This window comes from Boleophthalmus pectinirostris, unplaced genomic scaffold (genome assembly GCF_026225935.1).
Source record: "Boleophthalmus pectinirostris isolate CB_2022bp ecotype Guang Dong unplaced genomic scaffold, ASM2622593v1 HiC_scaffold_13, whole genome shotgun sequence".
Taxonomy (NCBI): Eukaryota; Metazoa; Chordata; class Actinopteri; order Gobiiformes; family Gobiidae; genus Boleophthalmus; species Boleophthalmus pectinirostris.
The window spans coordinates 2,368,971-2,376,846 of NW_026571036.1; positions in this window are offsets into that span (position 1 = coordinate 2,368,971).

The window sequence follows — 7,876 nt, forward strand, 5'->3', positions numbered from 1 at the left end:
AAGGAAAGTGGATGGCACTAGCTGTCCAGGTTATCTTCAAATTGCACTAAAGCCATCAATTACACACAGTACATTTGGGCTCTCATAAATAGAGATAGGAGATGACATTGGCAGGACCTCTGATAGTGGAGACCTGACAGACAAATCTATTTCCATTGCAGCTTAATGACTAAAATGTAATGTGAATGATAAAATCCCATTCAAATGCATGACAGATGATTAATGCTTTCTATAATGAACCTATTATAATGTGTATGGGGGAAATCAGCCAGGCCACATACAGGAAAGCAGTTAACCTTTAGGGCCATAAGCATATTCCTGCAATTATAATAATAACAGCAGCCATTTACACAATCCAGGCAATGTGTCATTTCCTTTCAAAAGCTAAGTATACTGCGATGTATGGCTTTTCGAGGAGGGCTGCTGGTGGTGATTTGGATTAAAAAGTTGAGTAATTGCAGAGCAGTTTTTGAAAGGCGAAAGAGACAAAAGCGGTCCATTCTGAGTGAGATATGACTGCAGAGAGGAGGATATCCCTTCCTCTGTCTCTCCTTCAGCCTCATTTACATAAATAATTGAAGACTGTCTCAAACAGAAAGACAGACACATGGTGCGGAAGTGAGTGCACAAAGCGGTCGACTCCCAATATGGCTGGCAATGGCGAGGTTTATTCTTCTGCTGATATGAGACAAACTATACAATAATTGCACTTGTGTGTTCATTTCCTCCCTGTTGTTGAAGTGTTTTTTTGGTATTGTTGGAGAGATACTTACTCTGTGCCCGGGAAGTCGCTGCGTTCTTCCAGGTTGACCCACCACAAAGTGAACATCTGCCATCAGCTCATTGTTAAACATCACCGAGTTTCTATAAAGAGGGAGATAAGAAGGGACGTATTCAGTTATTCTAATACACCAGTAGTAGTGCAGTTAAAGAATGTAACAATGACAAAAAGTTAATTTGCGACAGTTTCATTCCTTTTCAAGTCTACACAATGAGCCTGGTATTTCAGAGATCGAAAGTGTGATGCTTTTTTACTATACTCAGTCTGATGATATAGAGAATTATTATTAACATCTACTACTGAAATATATTTGTTTCCATTATTTTATGTTTTGACAAATATGACTTCAGTAATTGATGAGTAAAGTCTGCCAATGAGCCAGCTACACACATATTATTGATTCAAACTTCAGATTATTTAAACTCGTAAATCTATATAAATACCGGCACCAGAGACAATGAACAGGATGGAAAATTCCCACTGTGAAAGACTGTGGCCAACAATAAAGCGTTGTTCATATATTATTGAGTGGTGGAACATGTCACCGCGCTGGGTAAACAGCCCATGATGTTCTGGAGGGACTACAAAGCTGCTCAGACGCACACGTTTAGCTGGACAGCTGGCCTCTTTTATTGATAAGCCAAAGTAAATATTGAGCTTTTCCACAGCGCTTTTACAGCGCGTCAGCCTGTTGTTGTGCAGAGGAGAGGAGCCGGTGCCTGTCCTCTCTGTGCTGTCACAGTCTGCAAGAGAGAGGCTGTAAACACATAATCCTGGAGCAGAGGGAACACCCACTACACTCACAATGTACAGCATCTATACATCCCTGCACTGTAGTACACGTCACATGTATCCTTGGGTTACTTTCACTTTTAAAACAGTCTTACTAAAAAACGGAGGGTCTGATATACTTTTATGCATGCAGACGTACCTCTCTCGTATTGTAGAGTACAGTCCCTGCCAGTTGCAGTTGTGTATGGTGTTGTTGTTGTTGAGATTCTGCTGCTGGTACTGCTGCACAGTGGTGGTGGAGGAGGACTTTTTGGTTGGAAAGATATCGGCTGCCATCTTCTTCTTCTTCTTGCTCCTCAGAGTGATGATCTCATAACAAACAGGGGGCAGCTTGGAGCTGCCACTGGAGTTCCCTTTTTTCGAGCTTTTACTGGACTTGCTCTTGACAGACTCTGGTAGCATTAAAAAGAAAGTCAGACATTTCATGTTCCTCGCCTTGGCATCCACCATGAGTGTGTTGAACTGCCGAGCAGTGGGGCATACAGAGATGGGCCGGTGAAGACAGCTCTACAAGACTTCAGCTGCACCAAAGCCTGCTCCTGTTAGAGGTGACACATTTCTGGAGTGTATCCTGTTTTCACTCCTCCTGCTCCAAAAGCACTTTTCCTCGGTCTAAACTTTGACATGTGGTCGGAGGTGCTGCTGGGGCTCCCATCTTGCTGTCCATGAGAGCTCTTCACATCACTTTACCTCCCTGCGCTCCTCTCTTTTCTTCTCTCTCTCTCCTTCTCCCTGCGCGGAGCTCAGTGTGACAGCTGCAGATTTAGAGGCGCTGCAGTGGTCCTGAGGCAGCCTGCCCCCTCTCTCATCCCCCTCACCGTGTCAGATCTGCGCCTGTCCTCTGTCCGTGTGTCTCTGCAGCGTCTGTCCTGTCCGCTCTGGTCCATGGAGGTCCGCACAGGCTGCGCTGATGCTGCCTGTTCTGCTGACTCCAGCGGCTGAATGAGAGCGCGCAGAGAGATAGACAGACCCCCACCCTCTCACTCAGCTCAGCTCTCTCTGCTCTGGCCAATCCAAGCCTCGCGCTGCTCTGATTGGTCCAGTCCACCGGTGCAGCGCATACTTAAATATGTAATGGACAACGGCTCAATTAAAGTGACAGTCCTGCCCCATAAGGCTGATAAATCCATCATCACTCACAGTGTGCTACACCTGCAGCCACGGCAGGCAGTTTGCTCAACATTAAATCTTCATGTTATGATTCAAAAGGCCAATGCAAATGCACACAGCATGTAAGGATACGATAAGCTTAATTCTTACATTGTTTGAAAAGCTTACATTTTTCTTAATATAATTCCTTTTCTCTTTTTCACGGATTTACAGAAACACTTGAATTAGCTTGTCATTGTTCCCTTGGCTGCTCTGATTGGTCCTATTATCTTTAAGCGGAGCAAAACTGTTTCATGGCAATTTATCATCAATGCCATTCTTTAATCAACAAAATAAATAAAAAAGTTAGTTTGTGACAACATCTGCTTCTCTCTCCTCATTTCTCACCTGTGTGTCCCCAGAGTTGGCACACTGTGTACATTTGACTCACTCCGCAGAAAACATTTGGCACCCCATCATGCATAAGACATTTTAATTTCAACCAAGTCAGACAGTGCCAGTGACCCAAAAACCCACAACACAGCGCTACTTGGATCCTAAATTAACCTTAACATTTCATAATAACAGGTCCAAAATAAAGAGTCAGGACTCTAAAAGGAACTGAACCAAGATGACCCACTAGTTCATTTCAGGTTGGTTACAATGGTCCAAAATTATTCCTCACTTTCCCAACACAATCTCCCATAATTCATGTGTCACAACTTTCATAAGACATGATGGTAAAGCTAAAAACAACTATCATGCTGACAGCACACCAGCAATACTTCCTGCTTCAAGGACAATAAAAAAGAAACACTTTATAATTAGACGCAGACATCGCACAGACCCTGCCTTTACAATTTGTACTAAAATAAATATGAATTTATGGGTTACATGAAAAAATGGATACAGCCTCTTTAAGCAAAGGCCCAATCAAAAGTAACACAGGTTCACTCCAGGACAAAAACCTTTCTTTTGACAAACTAATTCATGGACTAAACTAAAACATATGCTTATCCAAACCAAGACTATTCCATGATCACAGTGGACTCCTCATACCACATGAAGAAAGGTCCTCAATCTGAGAACCACTGTCCAAACCTATTTGCCTCTTGTATGTATTTTTCCATTGCTTTTCTTGTTAAGTCATCTCTTCAGGAGCTTACACAGTGCTTTGAATGTATTACAGCCTTTGCACTATGTATAATGCATGGGCTTCTTATGCTCCTCAGCTTTGGCACTACGCTATTTTAAGTGCTGACACGATTTAGCTCTTTGCTTGAGGAAGAAATATTATGAAATGGTTCCCTTCTTAGTTATAATCTGTTTGTTCATTTTCCACTGACTGTTAATGTGTTGTTTTTTGGAATTAGACCAGTTTTATATTGCTTTGAAAAGTACTCTAATGCAGGAGACGATGGTGTGGCATTGAAAAGGCCTTGCTTGAACTGTTGTCACTCTATTGATTTGGGCATAAAGCCTAATTAACTGTCTTGGGCTGAGAAGCATTTGGCCACAAAGCCCCTTGATACAGTGCACTGTCGAACGGGGGGGATTTGCTATGGTAACATTACCACCGGGCACCATACTCTCAAATTGCAGGCCACTAGAGATGTTTCCAAGGTAACCACATCCACAAGGAGCAGGAGCATCAGAAATGGAGAACAAAAAAAAAAAAACAAAAAAAACAACAACAATCAGGTCATACGGACAATGCATTATCTAAGAAGGGAATTCAAAAATGTTGGGGCATTAATACTGAACAAATTGCAATGTTTTTTAATCACTATAAAACCTATTACATAAAACAATATTCAGTGTTACACCTGACATGTTTGATACGATTTAGTAACACATGTCTGAAAAAACTGGGACATGGATGACAAAAAAAGAAAAGCAAATGCTAAAAGGTCATGGGGTCATATGCTTGGATCAAAAAAATACTAAATACATCATTATTTAAAGAAACATAATTACTACCATCATCATCAACAACTATGTCTTCTTATTTTTTACAAACCCAGATGTTGTTTGATTCTTACATTTTGATGTTCAAGGTGGATTATGTAACTTTACTAAAGGAGAGTGGTCACCTTCAGTGCTACATGGAGGTGCTATTGCGTTGACCGGAATGTTCCACAGTATGTTATTAAACTGTCTTAAATTTATTCGATCACGTGTCATGCTCATAAATTCCTTTAAAAACATGCATTCTTACTCTGAGCATGGACACCTCTCCTCAGACCTCACCTGTAACACTGTCAAAACAATCAAAGCATGTCCATGGAAACAAGCAGGTGGACCCATCACCAGAAATGTTACATAGTGCACCATTAAACAAAGAATGTGAATAATTTTTGCAGCATCATGTGCTGCTGCACTGTGCCAAGTATATACCATCGTTTATTTTTGTTTATGTACAAAAACAGTCTATAGTTTGTGTTCTTTTTAATCTGGTCCTTTGAGCTCTTGGACTCGGTTCAGACCCACAAACCCTGCATCTATTGATCTTGTGTTTTCTCTACTGTCCTTAAGCATTTTCTGTGCTAAAATTACTCTGTGAATCACTATGTTTCCAGGAGCTAGTTTTATTTACTGGGATAATGTCAAATTATTTATAACACTGTAAAAAAGACAAACAAATGCCTATAGTTTTTTTATTATTATTATTATTTTTTTTATAAAGATATAGATTACTACTGTATGGTCACAGATTGTTGGAGACTCAAGCTCTTTAGAGGTCTCGGATGGACTGAGCCACTCTGTCCCCATTAATAGCTTTAACTTATCTTTTTTCTTCCAGTTTCATTCCCTAAAGTATTTTTTATTGTTTGTTTGTATTGCTTTTACTTTGAGTGCATCCTTGAGTACATCCCCATTGCATTGTGAATGAATTCGGGCTACATGGCGGCATTGTATATGGGCCAAATCCTCCATGTAATTTCTTCTTCTTTTTCCTTTGCGTAAAATGATTAACCCATTATCCAAACAATCCGATATATTGTAAAAAAAAAAAAAAAAAAAAAAGAGAGTCTTTGTTGAATAGTATTTTGCACTATGTACATATATATCTTCTTTTTACTTTAAATTCTATTATTTAAATGTTTGTATATTTGTAAACATTGTCTTGACTTTGTGAGATGTAGATATAATCCAAACCAATTTCCTATCACATCACCTAATTGACTTTTGTTTTCAGAAATCAAGAACTATTGAACCTTCTCCCAGCTCCTTGATTACCTTTAGTACTATTATCAAAGCGCACATATAAAGTCAATGGATGGTGGAGCATCAAATCATACGGCTGTGTCAAACCAGTGTCTGACCCCACAGCCGGGGCGGGACACAAGATAAATATGGTGTCTTTCCGTATTAACCTGGATGTAGCTCTGCTCTGTGTAATTGCATTTCTCTCCATTCATCAGCACAAAACGTAATCTTGTTTTTCACACATCCACCGAGTGAGAGAAGGAGTACTGATGCTGTTGTCACGGCGTCATTGCACCTTTGTCTCACACTTCACCTCAGACAGGGCCCGGATTCTTATAAACAAGTTAAATTACCTCAACAGCAATTTTGCCCAATTTGCTGACGATTCAAGATTATAACGTATCCGAAATCTTGCAAAATTCTGAAAATGAACTGTGTTAAATATGTACAATTTAACTTTTATGGTCGCGGCATCTGCTTGTCTCCATGGAGATATTATTGCTTTGCCTGAAGTATGCACGGTATGACTTTAGATATATATAGCATTTATTCATCACAGGTGTTTTTAGTGCTCAAAAATAGAAAAATATCCTTCTGTGAATAGAGGCAGCTCTCCACAGATCTGAACTGTGATGATAGATTACAGATTATATAACTGATAGATGATAGATGATAGATAGGTTTAATCACCATCAATTGTAGACAAAGCAATAATATTTCAGTGGAGGCAAACAGGTGGCAAATATTACTCAGTGAGAATCCAGTTTTATTATTATTATTATTATTATTATTATTATTATTATTATTATTTATGCAACAAAAACATCTGTAACTGAATAAATGCAAGACAGAAATTTAACACCGCTTTTGGGGCATTCAAGGCAAAGCAATAACATTTCCATGGTGACAAGCAGGTAGCGTACACCCCGCCAGAAAAGTTACACAGTGCACCTTTAAAGGCCCATGCAAACTGTTGTTGTGTGTGTGTTGTGACTCAGATGACTAAACTGAGCGCTCATATTTGGTTTCAGTCCTTGGACAGACTTCAAAGCCGGCCGTAAGAGACAGAAGTCCAGCTGTGCTTTTGTGAGGGCTCCTGATGACAGCAGCACAAACACCTTTATCTTCAAAAGAGTTTTACTTCGACACACGTCCGTCCTTCTCAGAGCAAACTGCAACCGCGGAGACAGGCCAGGAAATACTCCACAAAGGACCTGCTTCTGACAACAAGATACACCTATACTGTGGTAAAGGGCACGTCTAGTAGTGGCACATACATGTCTGATACTGGCTCATGTAGTAGTAGTAGTAGTATTATATACATTTCTGATACTGGTTGATGCAGTAGTAGTAGTAGTAATAGTAGTAGTAGTAGTATATACATGTCTGATACTGGCTGATGCAGAAGTAGTAGTAGTAGTAGTACTATATACATTTCTGATACTGGTTGATGCAGTAGTAGTAGTAGTAATAGTAGTAGTAGTACTATATACATTTCTGATACTGGCTGATGCAGTATAGTAGTAGTAGTAGTAGTAGTAGTAGTAGTAATAGTAGTAGTAGTAAATACATATCTGATACTGGCTAATGCAATAGTAGTAGTGGTAGTAGTAGTATATACATGTCTGATACTGGCTGATGCAGTAGTAGTAGTAGTATTATATACATTTCTGATACTGGTTGATGCAGTAGTAGTATATACATGCCTGATACTGGCTGATGCAGTAGTAGTAGTAGTAGTAGTAGTAGTAATAGTAGTAGTAGTAAATACATATCTGATACTGGCTAATGCAGTAGTAGTAGTAGTGGTAGTAGTAGTATATACATGTCTGATACTGGCTCATGCAGTAGCTGTAGTAATAGTAGTAGTAGTAGTAGTAGTAGTAGTAGTAGTAGTGGTAAATACATATCTGATACTGCCTAATGCAGTAGTAGTAGTAGTAGTAGTAGTAGTAGTAGTAGTAGTAGTAGTAGTAGTAGTAGTAGTAGTAGTAGTAGTAGTAG